This window comes from Alnus glutinosa, chromosome 3 (assembly GCF_958979055.1).
Source record: "Alnus glutinosa chromosome 3, dhAlnGlut1.1, whole genome shotgun sequence".
In the NCBI taxonomy this organism is placed as follows: domain Eukaryota; kingdom Viridiplantae; phylum Streptophyta; class Magnoliopsida; order Fagales; family Betulaceae; genus Alnus; species Alnus glutinosa.
This window is the reverse complement of record NC_084888.1, coordinates 17,443,666-17,462,051: the sequence shown is the minus strand read 5'-3', so window position 1 is coordinate 17,462,051 and position 18,386 is coordinate 17,443,666.

The following is an 18,386-nucleotide window of genomic DNA, read 5'->3' as shown; positions in this document are numbered from 1 at the left end:
TTACGTTAGTGGAACTACAAGTCGGGATGGGGCTCTGCACTCTTTCTTTCTGTGTGGGATGATGCCGGGGAGAGAAGGGAATGCGTCGAGGCGGCGAACAACAACAACACAACTACATTATTTTGGCTTTTCCCTCCATGAGATGAACCCATTGCATTGGACCGATGGATAAGACTTCACAACCCTTTGTGGGTTGGTCAGAAGTGAGTCTTGTTTGGTAAGACGAAATTGGACAAAGAAAAGAGAGTTCTTGACTAGAACAATGGGGTGCCGGGGAGATGGATAACATCTGCGGAGCGGAAGCTGGGCCGTCCAACCAAGGCCTCACTCCCTCTACCTGTCAACCAAAGCCCCCTTTTGCAGCTCTGACTCTCATACAATAGGCATTAAAGAGAAAGGGGTGGTAGAGTAAGATTCGCGCATCCAGTTGTTCGGTCAAAAAGAAAAAGCGCAAAAACAATACTCAACAAAATGCTCAAAAGTATCCAGCAGCGCCACGCCAATAGAAAGAGTTAAGCTATTAAGCTAAGCTGCTGTTGGGGAACTCGGTAGAAGCACATCTAGGCTCTCTCAACCCATTCACCGGAGTACATTGGACTGGAATGCCTCCATTCCCATCCCTCTTTATGATCTTTGGGCCTTCCCGCAATGAGATATTCCCAGTGCAGAAGCATATTCATGCAAAATACTCCCGCGCATAGAAACAACGGTGCAGGTCTGTCCAGTAATGCAATCAGTCTTCTGGCCCTTCTCACCTCATTACACGTCCAGAAGCCCCATTGTTTAAACACACAAGCATTGGGACTTTCATGACGGACCAGTCTATGAGTATTGACATTTTGTTCTATAGTAAAATGTAAAGTTATCTTAACAGCCCGTCGTGGCCGAGCCGAATCAAGTTCAAACTGGGCTTTGAGAAAAGAAAAGAAAAAAAGGTGAATGTTATGAAATGAATCTTACCTCGAAACACTTAATGAAACGCCTTATTTTCTGTCCTATTAACCCTCTATACTCAGCGATAAAACCCTCCACTTCAACGTTGCACAAAGCGTCATCTAACAATGCTCGACTGCAGGAGCATACTATCTCAAACCATAATGAGAAGGAAGAACAAAAGTAAAAAGTAAAAAATAAAAAATAAAAAGAAACAAAACTGTTTCCAAAACACAAAACTCCATTTCCAAAAAACAAGAATCACCACATGAAGAAGAGTTTGAAGAAGAAGATAAGGAAGGAGGTTTCAACCTGAAGACATCGGTTGCTCCTTCGCGCACTCATGGAGTTCAGCCACTTGGCAATCTCTAAGGGCCTTATTCAGTCTTTCGATGAACTTCTTCTTGAATTTGTCATTCTTCATTAGTCTCCCGAAGTTCTTGGCCAGCATTGCCACTGCATCTTCTTCATTATCAGAGTCTTCCTCAGATGAAACGCTAGCCTTCTTTTTAGATTCCTTGAGGGAAATAGTCTTTGCCTTCTTGATTAGAGGCATGGAATACTCATAGGTTTGAAGAGATCCCACCAACTCTTCAATCTTCATCTCATCTAGATCCTTGCTTTCTTCAATGGTAGTTACCTTTATTCTGAAATGTTCAAGCAAAGATCTTAGAATTTTTTGGATGAGTTTTACATCCAAGACTGTCTTCCTAAGACTTACCATCAAGCTTCTCAGGTCACTAATCTTAGTGTAAAACTCCCTGAATGTCTCTTCTTCAAGCATCTTAATTTCTTCAAATCTATAAATCAACATCTGGAGTTTGGCAGATTTAACAAGTTTTGTGCCCTCATATGTTGTTTCTAATATTTTCCATACTTCTTGAGCGGATTCACAATTTGAAATTCTTGCAAATTCAGAAGGTGAAAAAGCTTGACATAGAGCATGGTGAGCTTTATCGTTGGCAAGTCGTGAGGCTTTTTGAGTAATTGGCTCAATAGCTATAGCCTCTGGCTTAGTCCAACCAGATTCTACAATCTGCCAAACATCAATGGATTTTAAAAAGAAATGCATACGAGCTTTCCAATCGCCATAGTTTGTGCCATCAAAAGCAAGAACATAATTAAGAGATTGAGGCATGGAAAAAAAAAAATAGAAGTCTAAAAGATAACACTCAATAATTTAATCTAACAGAGTGTACCAAGCTCTGATACCAATTGAAAAATAAATGACTTTTACTTTCACGGTTCGCCTCCGAGTCGAACTCCACAAAGAATAAGACCAAGGGATCTCTACTCCTAAAAAAGAGAATATTGAGTAGAAGAAACATATGATATTTCTATTAACATTAATCATTACAACCAAAGTGATAAATAAATGACTTCTAATTTACTCTGTGTGTGTGCACAATGTGTAACAAAATATTGTAAATGCGGAATTTAAAGAACACAAATATTTTGTTAACGAAATGGAAACTTAATTAAGAGAAAACCACTTCGGGGCAGCCAAACCCAGGAAATCCATTATCAGAAGACAAAGCTAGTACAAAGACAGTAACACTCACATACCCGATGCAGTGATAGTATCTTGCACTCTGACACGTAACCCAACGTGAAGGCCGCCCAACCAAGTCTCCTACTTAAAGGGGCTTTCTATGAATTCCTTTACCTTAGGTCTCCTCCCTAAGATAGACTTCAACACAAACAAGGAACAGCACACCGGCAACAGCTAGAGGGCTAGCAGATCTTCACAATATCTCCCTAAATACTCTCTCTAAGCTATAAAGAATTCAATATCGAATTCTGTAAATAATACATGCCAAGAGGCCTCTATTTATAGGCTACAAAAGACTTAAATCGACATTGATTCGGTTTTCTCTAGGCTGCGTCCGGATGCAAGCTAAGGCCGTCTGGATGAAAAACTGTGCAACCGCCTTTCCATAATGCGCTTCACGCTCTCCATATTAAGGCCACGTCTGGACGATGTTGCCCTAGAGTCCGGACTGTTGCAACTCTAATGCACGCAATTTACATAATAAGGACTGCGTCTGGACGGTGTTGCCCTGACGTCCGGACGGTTGCAATTCTTCTCCACGTCTTGCCTTATCAAGGACCTCATCCGGACGGTGTTGCCCTGTCGTCCGAACGGATGCAGTTGTATTCCCATATACATGTTTGTAAAGGAAATTCAATTACTTGTTGAACTCTGATGAGCGTCTGGACGTGTTGCCATGACGTCCGAACAGATGCAACCTTGAACTGTTTGAATTTTCTAGACACTGATGGGCATCCGAACGCATGACCTGGCCGTCTAGATGGAATCTTGGGATCCGACTTCTCTAAGGTGGAATTTGCACAGAATCTTCTTTGAGCATCTTGAAACACTTTTCTGAAATGAAGACTCTGAAATAAATGGCATCCCTGATAAAATGGCAACATTACATAATAGTGATTTTGTCAAACATAATGCAGCCAACACAAACTAACACAAGGCATCTACTAAGAATCATCATATTAACTAAAATTTTACTATATATATTATTGCTATAAAAAGGCCCAAACTAAACCTTAATACACAAACATGTCTCAAACACTAGGTCTGCAACCTTACTCAAAAGTACTAATTACCATGAGCAGCTGGCAAAAATCTTGCAATAAGTCCTAAAGCATTGACTAGATCTTTATCATTACTTCAAACAGCTACAATTGCCTCGAGGTCCTTCTCGAATCCGGCGTTTAATGGTAATCCAATTATAAAATAACACATGTTTTTACAAGTGGAAAAGATACAAGCGTAAATCCACAACTTAGTAAGTAATAATACATATGGTGTACAAGTTATCATGCAGTGAACTTAGTTGTTTAGTAAAAGGTTGTAAATCACAAGCAATAATATAAATGAAGTCCTCTGTTAAATAAAAGAATGTCATAGTAATGCATTATAGATATAATACATGATATCTAAGATAAACATGTCATATTTAAACATCCATATGGTCTACCTGTGATATTAACCTATTCTCGGTTGGGTTGGCGCTATTTCGAAAGACCTGTAGTACAACATCGATGCTCCGATGTTGCTGTGTACTATCATCGTTAGTGGCCTGACTAGATTTAACCTCAGGTGATCCGCACCACTAACAATGTCGTAGTTCTGACCCCTATTCGTACATGGTGCATCGATCATCTATAAAACCTTTGGATCCAAGGCCAAGAAATAAAAATAAATCTCTTTGACAATAGGCTTAACCTGTATAATAGTAGCTCATGGTCGTTATCTCGTTACACGGTGTACCATGTCATGCGATGCAATTATTCACAATTTTTATATGCATGTATTTACAAAACTCATATATTTCATTATTTCACTATTTACCACTTATTTTCACAAAAGTAGAGTTCACATCGTTCTAAAATGTATTCTATGTGAGTTGTAACCATGCACATTTTATACGTAAAATAATTATGTGATGACATAATTGAAATAACAAGTATCCTTGTGAGTTTACTCACCTTGCACTTATGTTTTCCTCTAGGTAATTTCCTTGACAGTCCACAATGTCAAAATTTGTGAAATGATCTAATATCAGCACTTGATCTAGACGAAAATACCCTTAAATCTAAACTAAGGGAAAAATGGTCATTATGCTCGCCCATCGAACATTCTGTTATCGTGTTGATTGTTTGGCTTCGATTGTTCTGTAACCCTTTCGAACATTCGATAGTCTGACTAAACCTCTATTTCTAATAAAGGTCATAGCTTTACATAACCTATCATGACCTAAGACTCTTTCAAGACATTAAGATAGTCCTAAACCACAATAACACATTCATGCATAATAAAATACATTGGACATCATTAAGTGACTAACCCGTCATTAATCTTGACTTAAAACCTCAACACAACCTATGAGTCTCCATAGAACTCTAAGACACTAAACATGCAAGATCTAAACAAAACATCTCATTAAGACCTAAATCGTAGAGTAGTTATGTTTTAACCACTACCAACCTAACAATATCAAACCCAAACCTAGATCTACAAGTTAGGGTTGTCTAACCCACAAAACAAAGCTATTAAAAAAAAAAAAAACAAAAAAACCCAGTAATAAACCATGCTAGTAATTTTAAATAAAACAAGTTTAAGCATTGGGTATTACCTCCTCTCAAATTTAAGGCCACAAGAGAGCTCATTCTCTCTCTAGACTCACCACCCCCCCCCCCCTCTCTCTCTCTCTCTAACGTTTCCTCAGGCAAAAGGTGGCAAAAATAGGGCTTAAAGGGTGTAGGGATCTATTTAAAGGCATGCAAGGGTGAACAAAAAGGTTAAGGTGTCTTATCCCTTTTTTTTTACAAAAAAAAAAAAAAAAAAAAAAAAAAAAAAAAAAAAAACTATAGACAAATATTGTATGCTTATTGTCGATCGATCTATGGAAACTTCAAACATTCGTTATCGATTGATCGATGAAAACTTTGAACGTTCGTTGTTGATTGATTGATGAAAACTTCGAACGTTTGTCCAAGCAGAAAGTCCAAAATTCTACCTCCTAACACTTGGAATCAGTTTCATCACCCTCTTACACCAATTGGATCATACTTAATCCAGATTAAAGGTCGAGGTATTACATATTTAGCTTGGGTGAGTATAAATATGTCATAGATGAACGTAAATAGGCCATGGGTGGATATAGATTTGTGATAAAACACAAATCTGCCATTGTTGAACACATATTTGTTGTAGACAAACACAAATCTGCCACGGATGAACACAGATCTAGCAAAGGAGAACCCATCAACTTAGTCTAAACAGTACATTTGAAGAGATGAGGAACATCATTCCCAAGAAGGCGCCAACTATTGATGGAGTTTTTTTGCACTACCAGATCAAACAATGAGCTTATACAAAGCAAACGAAGACTACCAAAGTTACATCGGCCTAGAAGGGACCGACAAAGAGTCTCTGGTGCTTAAGTCATTAAAGGATTCTAATAGTTCTTCTTTTTTCTTTTTTCTTTTTTCTTTTTTTTTTTAGGGTGGAGAGGTCATACCTATTTTTGGGATATGTGGCTCTTTTTATTAAGGCTCCTGGAGGTCCCTGATGGATGTCTGGTGCGGTGGATGCGGTGGGCTTGTAGCTATGCAATACGGAATCGGATCCTCTCCATTTCAAGTGAAATGGAGAGGAGCCAGTTCACAACTATGATATACTTAAACAAAATCTAAGGTTATAAAATGGCCACGTCATTTAAAAGGCAAGTTGAGAAGCTTTACAGTGTCTCGAAGTGGCAAACTTAACGTTAACTTTCTGTGACTTCTTCCAACGTCATTCCTTCTTTTCCGTTAACAAATCCTTTCGCTACCCATAACTCTCTATGAACTTAGTCAATGAGATGATTTTCAGAAAAGATGCTAAAATACAGAAAACAAGACTTGAAATAGTAAGGCAAATCATTGTAACTGAGTGACAATATTTCCCATGCTATTGAGTCTTACATTTTCATCAAGTTCATCTGCAAGACAACATTGAATCAAATCCCATTGCTCGATCTATTCTGTCCTTCGTCGCCAAAACACCACTGAGTGCCACAATTTCAAGTGGCAATCTAGTCCTTCCCATCTTCCAAGGGCACTTTCTGTTACAGTCTTCAAACCTCCCCAAAAGTCTTTCTACAAAATAAAGTCCACGAGGACCACAAGCGTTACCATGGAACTCCTTGCCCACTGCCAAACGTCATTTGCCTCTGATCCCCACCGCCCCAACCTTCATGCCTCTCCTCTACAGCACCAATAATCTTGATAGAGACCTCCTCCTCCTCCTCGTGTGCCACCTCGCCGCCGCCAACAAGGATCCATCCCTGGAATTGGAAGCCAACAAGCGTCTCCAATTGGTTTATAAAGATGCCTCACGGTCGAGGCGGCAGCGAGCAAGCTGAGTAATGTTGTCAAATATGCATGGGAGAGGATTTGAGTTTGGATGGGAGAAGAGATTTGGGTTTGGATGGGAGAAGGGATTTGACATGCAATGGTATGGAATGGAGATGGAGAAACCTGAGGGGGCGGCCGATGTGCAAGCTTGCAGGGGTAAAGATAGAAGAATGGGGGATTTTGGTTTGGATGTGAGAAGGATTTTGACGTTCAACCTGTGTGTTAAGTTTGAGATGCCGTTAACTTGCCTTTTAAATGACGTGGCCATTTTATAACCTTAGATTTTGTTTAAGTATATCATAGCCGTGAACCGGCTCCTCTCCATTTCACTTGAAATGGAGAGGATCCGATTCCATGCAGTACCTCTCTTATAGTAGGCTTTCTAGTGAGTGAACCTTTTTGTTATTCAGGCCCTAGGCTATTTATTCCCTCATCATAATCAAACCAACTCTATGATCTACTTTAAAGCCAATAAACTTGAATATTGTTTAGCATGACATAATCATTTGTAATTATTCTTAATCTTATTTTGAAAAACCTAATCTAGAAATCGCATGTCTTAAATAGAAGACAAATATGATACCTAATATTTTTGTTATGCAATTTAAAAGATTTTAATCAATTAAATCAATCTTATTCTCTATTAAAAATTTAATAGCTCTCATTATAGGGACGGAGCCAAACATTTAGCTGGAAGGGTGCCAAAATAAAAAATAAAATATGTGGTCAAAATATAAATACAAAATATACTTGGTGGGTTTGATATCTCTTCATCTTCAAGTTTTCAACGCCTTCTTTAGTCTTTTATGTGCTTGGAAAAAAATAAAAAATAAAAATTCATCTTTTCTACAATACGTTTCTTCTCACAATATGGTGAAGTGGTGCTTTTCATGGCGTGGCTGAATTGCCTATTAACCCAAAATTTCTTCATTAAGATTCCAACTCCTACAAAGATCAATATTCTCGACATTTTTTAAAATCTTCCTCTTCCCAAGTTTCCAGCACTCAAGAAAGAACCTTCAAAAACATATGCTGAGAAATTTACTCTTCTGTTTTCGGCATACACCCATACTTTAATTTATTTCTATTTCTCCATAAATTATATACTGTTTCACAAAGAACCAATTGATACAAATAAGCGATAAAAGGTGTATTCCAACACACTTTAACAACAAAAATGGGTCAAAATTTTTAACGGGTAGGGCCAAAAATTTTAATGGGTAGGGACCAACTAAAAATCATACTATGCTTGTTAAATTTTTTTTTTTTTCAAATGAACTGGGGGACCATGGCCCCTACCGGCCACCCCTAACTCCATCCCTGCTCTCATCCAATCTTACCTTTTCAAAAAAAATTTACAAAAAAAAAAAAAAAAAAATTCAATCAAGCCACGACCTTTATTTCCCAGGATTACGCTGATGGACTATTGAAGTAGAGCTCCGAACACTCCTTAAAAAGATCCTTTTGCCGCGTAGCTGTCTACTTGGCAATTATAAAAAAGATCTTCATCCATTAAACAGACACCTACAGGTAAAGTTAGCGTCCCTACACACCTTTGTTTGCTAATGCAGATTAGCTCTGACATAGAAAAGTATTCGTAGCCACAGTTACCGAAATACCCTAGAATCGTATGACACTGTTCAGAAAAGCTAATCGCTTATGATTAGGGGTAATTTTATTTTATTCTTTTTTTATCGAATAATTATAGTTTCATAGAGAATAAAGCTGTGCAAAACGTAATAATAAAGTAAAAGAAACTGCTTACGTGACTACATCCCCACCGTCAGATGAGTCGTTTATCGGCTTTGGTCAACGACTTGACTTGTTTAATTTATACTTTTACTTGGGAAATTTAAAAGGTAATGCTGAATAAGCAGTTCATTATCTATGTATGCACTCACAATCACTTATGAATTTTTTAGATGCAGATAAAATGGCTAATTAGAAGCTTAAAAAAAGGTGTCCATTCAATTTTTATTTTTATTTTTTTATATTAATTTTTCTCTTATATTATTATTATTATTATTATAAATCAAATGTGTTAAATATATTGGAGTAATATATGAAAGAGAGAAAGAGCGAAAGAGAGAGAGAGCGATAATATAGAGTAATTCTACATATACATTAAATGTCCATCAAGTGTCCATTGAAAAATTAAGTGGCTTTTAAAATTACCATTGGACATGTGATTGATCAAATGATGATTCTAAAAGCCACCTCATTTTTTTATGGACACTTGATGGACACTTAATGTACATGTAAAATTACTCGAAAATATATAATGGACTACATTATATTGAAGCCGTGTAACTAACAATATTACATAAGTCTCTATTTATAGAGAGATAATGAGTAGTAAGTAAGAAACCGTAAACTACATAAGGTAGGGAATAAATCCTAATAGGAAAGACAATAATACGGTAAATATAAAATATTTTAGCATCCCCCTGTAACCTTGTGTTTGGGAAAAAGAAAGGGAAAAGAATTTGGGCCGAAGCCTGATTGAATCAGGTTGATGAGGTTTGGCCCATGTATGGGCTAAATTGGCAGGCCTATCTAGCTCAGATGGGTTGAAGGATTGGGCCATGTTTGGCCTATTTTGGCCGGCTTTGACAATTGGGCCAAGGAACCGAGTCTAACTTGATAGACTGGGTCGAAGCTTGCTAGATAGGTTAGATAATGCACCAGGGCTCGCCGTGCAGTTGAACTGGATGGAACCAGAATAAACGAGGCTTGAACTAGATGGAACCAGACTGAAAGAGGCCTGATCCAAATGGAACTAGATTTAAAGAGGCCTGAACCGGATGGAATTGGGTTGAAAAGGCCTAAACTGGGTGATAAGAACACCTGGTCAACTCTTGTAGTGGTCACATTCAACGGTCAACAAGTGAAGTCAACTTTGACAGAATGCTGACATGCTGTAATACCCGGGGAAATACAACGCTTAGGATAATAATGCATGAATATGAATATGTGCATATGCATGCATAAATATAAGGCCTAATAATCATTATTGCTATTTTGAGTAGAATTGTATTTATATATATATATATATATATATATATATAGAAGTAGAGAAATCGGATTAGTGACCAAAGTCGATCGAGCGACTTAATTATCCAGTGCAGTGCAGTTTTCGTATAAACAGCAATGAGCGATTTTTAACCTTTAATTCTTGAACAGTGGACTCACTTTAGTATTTTATGTTGTTGTCTTCTCCTTGTATTGTGTGATACTTCAGGTTATGAAGAAGAAGAATATCCGGACTATCCAGACTCTTAGATGGATCCTGGTACTGGTATTTGAGGCTAGACTGCCTCCTTTTTGGGAACTACCATGTTGTAGTTCATTAACTTAGTTTAAAGACAATATTTATATTCCTGATATGTAATTATTAAGCTTTAGTATTTTGGTTTGTATGACTATTTATGCCCTGTGAGGCATGACTACTACTACTACTTTGTGTAATCATACTAACTTGCTTATTATATCTACTTTGAGGTATTTCAGTAGAAGCTCTGAAGTGTTATTTAATTCTCAAGTCTGTATTATATCTATATATTCTGTTGCCATGATTTAACTCTGATAAGTTAGTAATGTCACGTGAAAATTCAAAAAATTTCACTTACGCTTTTTGTAAAAGCGAGGCGTTACACATGCCAAGCTCCGCTGACATGGCACTAGGGCTTACGTGACAACTCTGCTAACGTGGCCCAATGGAGGAGCATGGTAGGCCCATGGATACTTGTGCGGCAAGATGGAGGTGCGTGTCTGCGTGAAGTAGAAATCCAGAAGCTTCGGACGGCACGTGACGGCACGTAAGGGGTCCAATGATGATGCTTTGGATGCTGCTGGACAGCTCAGTGGCAGATCTATCGAGTGGAGCTGCAACGGGGATGATCGGCAAACGGGAGCAGCACGAGGAGGGATGGTAGTGTCCTCATGCGGCATAATCTTCTACCGGCACGTCAGAGCTCCAAAGGCGACATTCTAGCTTGTTCTTGTGACGACCCAAAATTTATTTATTTTTTAAAAAAAACATAAAATGAGTCATCACAGTGGCACGACTACATGTTGCTCAGCCAACATACGGTACATATTCCATAATATGTACCTGATAATCAGAGTAATATCTACGCAGCGGATAACACATAATAACATTATCAACATAGCGGAAGGTACATCTATAAACAACAGTTAATCACAACAAAAGAGCCATTAATATGTCTATCAGTTTAAGGCTTCTAAATAGCTACTAAATACATACCAAAAGACTGGCTCATAAATACAAGTGTCACAGGCGACACGAGCCATAAACAAAGTCTACCAAAAGTCGGACAACCCATAGTCCAACCATTATAACTGTCGCGTCAGGCTCCAGTCATAACATCCCAAGTACTATGCTACAACGTCATTCATTAGATCCACTGAACCTGCAATCAAAGCATCAGAGTCTGTACGGTTGTGGGGTTAACCACATCCGTACAGGTGAAAGTATGAGTTCACCACCTCAGTAGTATAAGACTCACTACGGAGTAAACAATGCATGCAAACATACATACATACAAGATTCAACAATATTATTTTCAAATCATTAAGTCCACACAACAACACATCATTAAGTACAAGTCACACCATTTATCTCACTCTTATATTTAATCACAGTTTCCAATACAATATACCACATATGCCATAAGCAATACCTCGGACTTACCAACTCTGCAGCTAGGGGCTACAACCCTAGGCTTACACATAGAACCCAAAAATATCAACTCACATGTTCTAGAGCCGCATACCCACATACCCGCAGGGCAAACAAATACACGAGTGCTAGAGCTGCATACCCTAGACTTACCTTTTACAACACCGCCCATAAAGCTACATACCCGCAGGGCAAACAAATACACAAGTGCTAGAGCCACATACCCTAAACTTACCTTGTATACAAGTACTCATATACTATCATTATCACAACATATTCAATTCCCACGATCCACAACTCAATCACATTATTCTCATTCATCTTCCTTCCGACGCATACCACATTCATAATATAATTTCATGTTACTCAATCCCCAACAATTCCAAACATATCAATTTCAATCATCTCAACATTAACTTATTATCATATTATCAATTCAACAATTCTTAATTCAATCACTATATATATATCCAACATCATATTATCCATTCACATGTAGCTTAATGCATATCTCTACATTATCTCATTATCACATTTCCATTCACAATACAAATCTCATGCATTCTTCAATATCAATTCATCAACATATATCATATTCACAACACAAATCTCATGCATTCTTCAATATCAATTCATCAACATATTTTATTTTCACAATATAGTTCATAATTTCATATACCAAATCATCATCATAGAGTTAACATCCAATTAAACCAAACATAACAATTCATATATCTAAATTCCTAAGGCCCCTTAGTGAGTAGAATACTCACCTGGCTGAGCGAATATCCAGCTTAGGTCTCCTAGATACCACCTTACAATGTATCACTGTGGAATAACACATTGCACTATTTAGCACTTTAAATAATTAACACCCTAATTAGCACTTGAATCACTCAAGGCTAAACCGTTGGAAAACCAATAATATTTTTTTTTTAGGGTTCCAAATGTCTGCCCATAAATCCTAGATACTAACTAAAACTCAAACAATACTAACCCAAAGTATTTACTCAGGGTTAGATATTAAAATCACCATTTAAATATTTACTCATAACATTAATACTAATCTCATAATTAATTTCATTAACCCATAAATTATTTTCACTAACACTTTTATAATAATATTAGCCCTACAATTATATTCACTTATCTTTTTACAATAATTATTAACTTATTAACTTAGATCATTAACACATTTAAAATAACATTAACCCATAAGAAAATCTTAGGGTTAACTTCGCAAATACTATTTAAACTAAATACCAATAATTATTTATTTTTTACTAACATTAGAACCTAACCCTTAAATACTTATTTTTACAAAACCCATAACTAATTTGGGATTAATCATCACTATAACTACAATTAATCCACAAATTAACAATCTAGGTTTCAAACACTTTAAAAACCCCAAATTAATTTAACCAATCAAATTAGGGTTTTCAAACTTAAACTCAAATCACCAAAACACTACCCCAATCATAATATTATGGGAAAACTACAATTTACCCCCTGATGTTTACACCAATTTGCAATCCTAGTACCAATGTTTAGATTGCTTCAATTGCATCCAAGAAAGTTGAAAAAATTTGCAATCCACCCCCTTCCGTCTAATTGCTACGTCTGATGAGACGGAAATGCACCAACGTGCATGGCATGTGCGTTTTTGAAACAAAATGGACTGAAATGCCCTTATTTAAAACGCTTCGTTTAGGTTGGTTCACTTCACTGTTGCGATCCGAGCCTTTAACACGTGCAGTTCATCCCTCTCTCTCGATCTTTGTTCTCTTCTTTGCTACGCTGAAGACACCAATGATGACTTTCATGCTCGAAAACTTTCATCATTGATGGTGGGGCTTGTCCTTTGGGTGGCGGCGAGATCATACTGGTATGTGGGACATGCTCCTTCCTTATGCCAAGGCCGCCTATATCAGTTCGATAAATAGATCGACAGAGTGTTCACCTTTAAGATTATGACTGGTTTCAAACATTGGCATCCAATCGATCTAATACGTGGGATATGTTTTCAAATACCTCCGATATCTACCGCAAGTGCCAAAGAAGAATGAGAAGAAGCCCAAAAAAAAAGCAAAAAAGAACATAACCTCCGATACGATAAACAGAATAAAACCAATCAGAACACACACACACACACACACACACATGGTAATTACTGTATATAAATCTTGAAATTAGTGTGGATTTACTAGCTTGATTCTAGTTTTAGTTGTTTAGTGTTTAGTCTTTGTGCTCTGTTTTGGGGGTTCTAAAACAGAGCATGGTCTTTTCGACTCTTGTGGGCCTCCAAAGTATGCCGGGACTTGTCATCCTCTACGTCAGCATCATCAAGAAGAAATGGGTCGTCAACCCGGCCTTCATGGCCCTCTACGCCTTCGCCAAAGTGTAGGAGGACCCTTTGCGTTGAAGTTTGTGGGGGGATGATAGCTGTGTTTTTTGTCGGAGTGGAATGGAAAGCAGACAACATTGGTTTTTCAACTGTAGCTACTATTTGAGATTATGGAGGGAAGGCATGAACAGATGCAATGTTCTTAATTCTCCAACTGATTGGGAGCAACTGGTTAAGTTGGAAAAGAGGGAATAAAAGAATAAGTCCCTCAATGCTAACATCTGTAGATTGGTGCTGAGTGCTATGGTGTACAATATTTGGAGAAACCTCAATGAGCTTAAATATGGCAATCATCCCAAAACAGAGGAGCAACTGATGCAAAAAATCTTCTGGGAAGTCGAGTCTTGGAGAAAGGCAGATTCAAGAAGATTACTGAGAATATGGATCTTTGTAGAAATTGGAGTATAAAAGAAGAGATCTTGGTTTGATAGTGCATGTTAGATGCTGTCTTGTCCTTGCCTTCTAGTAGTTTTGTCTGGTTTATTTTGTAGAATCAGCTTGGCTTGGTTTTTCTGCAGTTTTACTGTTCACGTGAGTTTTGGCTTTTGCTCATACGCAGTTTTTGTTAAGGAAGAAGATGACGCATGCACGTGCGGGACGAGTTGGGATTTTTTTTTCATTTTACTAAAATGGTGCGTTTTGTGAAGAAATGAGGACATTTTCGGTAAGTTAGAACTAAAAATGCTCGTGCCGCGCATGTGGGTACATTTCCGTCTCATTAGACGGAGCAATTGGACGGAAGAGGGTGGATTGCAAATTTTTGCAACTTTCTTGGGTGTAATTGAAGCAATCTAAACATTGGTACCAGGATTGCAAATTGGTGTATACATTAGGGGGGTAAATTGTAGTTTTCCCTAATACTATTAACTCATAAGCATTTTTCTAAGAGTTAATCACATAAAAATAGAACTAAAATTAAATACCCAAAAGTTAGGGTCTGAGGAAAACTCACCAAAATTCACCAAACCAAAACCCATGATTTGGGTAGCCTTAAGCAAGTTCCAACAAGCCCATTACCTAAAGGAAACACTAAATTAAACTCACCTTTCAAAATTTTAACTCAAAATCAAGAAATCATTAGCTTAGTGTTTTACCTCAAAACGATCGGTAAAAACGTAAATCCGAGTGAAAGGATCAAGTTTCCGAAAACGGATTGAAGATTGAACCGTTGGATCTTCATAGATCGCAGTTTTTCTATGAAAAACTAGAGAAAGTGGGAAAAGTTTCCCCTTTTTTTTTTCTTCTTTTCTTCTCTCGGTTCTGAGAGAAAAAGAGGCGCTGCCTCTTACTATTTATTTTTATTTTTTTCTTCATTGGAAAGGGCCAGATGGCCCTTCCTTCTTTTCTCATGTGCGGCCTTTTACTTTCTTTTTTTTTTTTACAATTGTGGGGCGCACACCTTCTTTTTCTTATTATTATTATTATTTTTTCTTTTCTTTTCTGATTTCTTTTTTTTTTCTCTAATTCTTTTTCTTTTCTCTTTTCTAATTCTTTTTTTTTCTTTTTTCTTTTTGGACTTTAACAATATTCTCTTGTATTTTATTTTCTTGGCTACCATTTACAGGTTTATGAGATAAAAATAAAACATTTTGTTTTATTTTACTACACCAAATAGACTTATTTTTATTTAAACCTAATAAACTCATTAAATATTTTCTTGGACATTACAGTTCTGGACATCTCGGTGGCGGATCTATCAAGTGGAGCTGCAACCAAAGTGATCGGCTGACGCTAGCGGCACATGGCTGGATTGCAGAATCTTCAAGCGGCGCATGACGTCTACGATGAAGGTGGTCTCGGTGGCTTTGGACAGTGCGTCTCCTGATCTGTTGATTGGTTCTATCACGGAAGCAATTGGGCGAGCCTGGTGGTGTGTCATGTGTGGAAGCACAGGCAGTGTGCTTGGGTGGACGTGGAGGCACGTGCGTCTATCGTTGATGGTGAATCTTCCCCAGATCATAAGATCTGTACCTTGCAGACCTTATTTCAAGATTATTTTTTCTAGATGGGGCTGCGATGAAGGCGTGGAAGAGACTGACAGCAATATTAAAGGTGTGAGGCGGCGTGTAGATGATTGAAATTATGAGACAGTCGTAGAGCACGTGACGGACGCCTGGAAATGCCAATGACGTTTATTGAAGGCCACAAGAAAGTGGCTCAGATATCATGTTTAATATATTTGGAGAAATATATGAAAGAGAGAAAGAGCGGAAGAGAGAGAGAGCATAAATATATGATAGACTACATTGTATTGAAGTAATGTATCTAACAATATTACATAGGTCTCTATTTATAAAGAAACAATGAGTAGTAAGCAAGAAATTCAAAACTACATAAGGTAGAAAATAAATCTTAATATTAGAAAAGACAATAATACGATGAATATAAAATATTCTAACAAAATGTATTTGACATTTGAGCTAAAGTGTTTTTCCGAATGTAGAGAAGTAATATATACATCAATGTATAAGTATTTTATGTTTTTTTTTTCTTTTTTTTTTTTTTTGTCTCTTTTTAAAAGTATTTATCTCTCGCACTCTCTCTTGCATAAGGGCTTGTTTGGTAAGTAATTGTGAATTGGAATATTTATTTGAATAGTAGTAAGAAATGATTGATGTGATAGAAAATTTGAGAATGTTTTATAGAAAAGTGAAAAAGTTTTGTTTTGTAGTGGGTTTTTTTGGTTGAATAATAATAAAAAATTATTGATGTGATGTAAAAAGTGTAAAAAAGTAAAAATGTTTTTGATTTGATATTTTTGGGAGAAGTAAAATGAAAATGAAAATTTTGTGGATGATTTACCAAACAAGCCCTAAGTATTTTTTAGCCGAGAGTTCGAGAGTTGGATTGGCTCGAAAGATCAAGGTTCTCTATTTCACCGCACTGCATGATTTTCTTCAAGTTCACGTTTCAAACGTTCAGCTAATAATTTCCATATCTGCAATTTGAATTCAATCCCATTATTTTCTAAGATTTTCTCAGTATATTCAACATGATTGTGTTGATTTGCTGCTATTTGGGTTATTGCTTGTTAGGATATTGCTGTTTGGGTTAAAAATAAAGAAAGAATTAGAAAAATATATATTTAAATTATGTATAGAAAGAATAGATAATTGGGTGTGAAATATATGTGAAAAGTCATTAGCTAAGAAAAGTAAAAAATAAAAATTTAATTCGCTATTTTAGAGAATCCATTAGGACAAATTAAGTTGTATGTAGATATACGGCAAGGTATTTATTTTTCTATTTTTCTTCTTATAATTTACACGTACAATCATGATTGAGAATCGAACTTTAGACTTCCTTTTTCTTTTTTACAGGCGAAATGGATTTTGGCCACTTTATTAGGGGTCTAGAATAAAACTCAATTATTATATATGATGCTCTTTATGGTAACAAGTGGCGAAGAACAGGTACAAGTAGGATTTTACGTATTTTCCTTATCTTTTCTATTGTGTCGGTTATCCAAGTGATCATAATGATGGCCACAGCTAGAATCAAATGTAGACTTCTCCTGGATCGGATAACAGTGGAATAGAAAACATATTTACAGTGAAAGAGTGGATGATCGGCTTTTGCAATTTTTTAGGCAAACTTTTAAAAGCATATATGTAGGCCGTAGCTATAACACTTTCATAAGCGTCTTACGACATCACAGTGAAAAGTAACACACTTTTAGAGCATGTGAACGACAATCATAGGATATTTCTTGTAGTGCCTGTCTCTTGGTCAAGCCGTTTAATTTACATAATAGTCGCAGAATCTACTGTCCCACCTTAATTCATGGATTGAGTCGGTGCTCAACTGTGAATTAATCCCTTAAATGCCACTGATCTTAATTTGCAACTACATGAGTCACTTTAACTATTTAATATGTTCATCACTTGTGAGACAACTTCATGAGCTGTTTCGTCATGTATGCATAGAGGGTGAACTAATGGTTTCAATCAAATTCAGCTTCGTTACTTTGTATTTATTTGTAGATTTATAAAATACTTTCCCTACAAATATTTTGTATTGAATATTGAATGTCCTATTTTCACTGTAGATGTTGGGTATCAATGAAAGATGTGTATCGGACAATGAATCGAATGAACAAGAACCTGCTCATAGAAGCTTAAGCAAATCAAACACTCCGAGCAGACACAACATGAGATTTGCTGAAGTACCAAAAATTGATTGTGATGATATTGCATATAAATTCTAAAAAGAATATACTCATCGAATAGGCTTTAGTGTAAGAAAACAATTTGTAAAGCGAGCAAATTCAAGACTTGTTTAAAGGAGAATATTTTGTTGCTCAAAAGAGGGTAATCAAGTTGTTGACAAATGACAAGTATCTTTTCACCACCCAGTTTCACTTGTGGAGTGTTTAGCACAAATGACTTGTCAACTTCAAAATGGTATGTTAGAAGTTGTTTC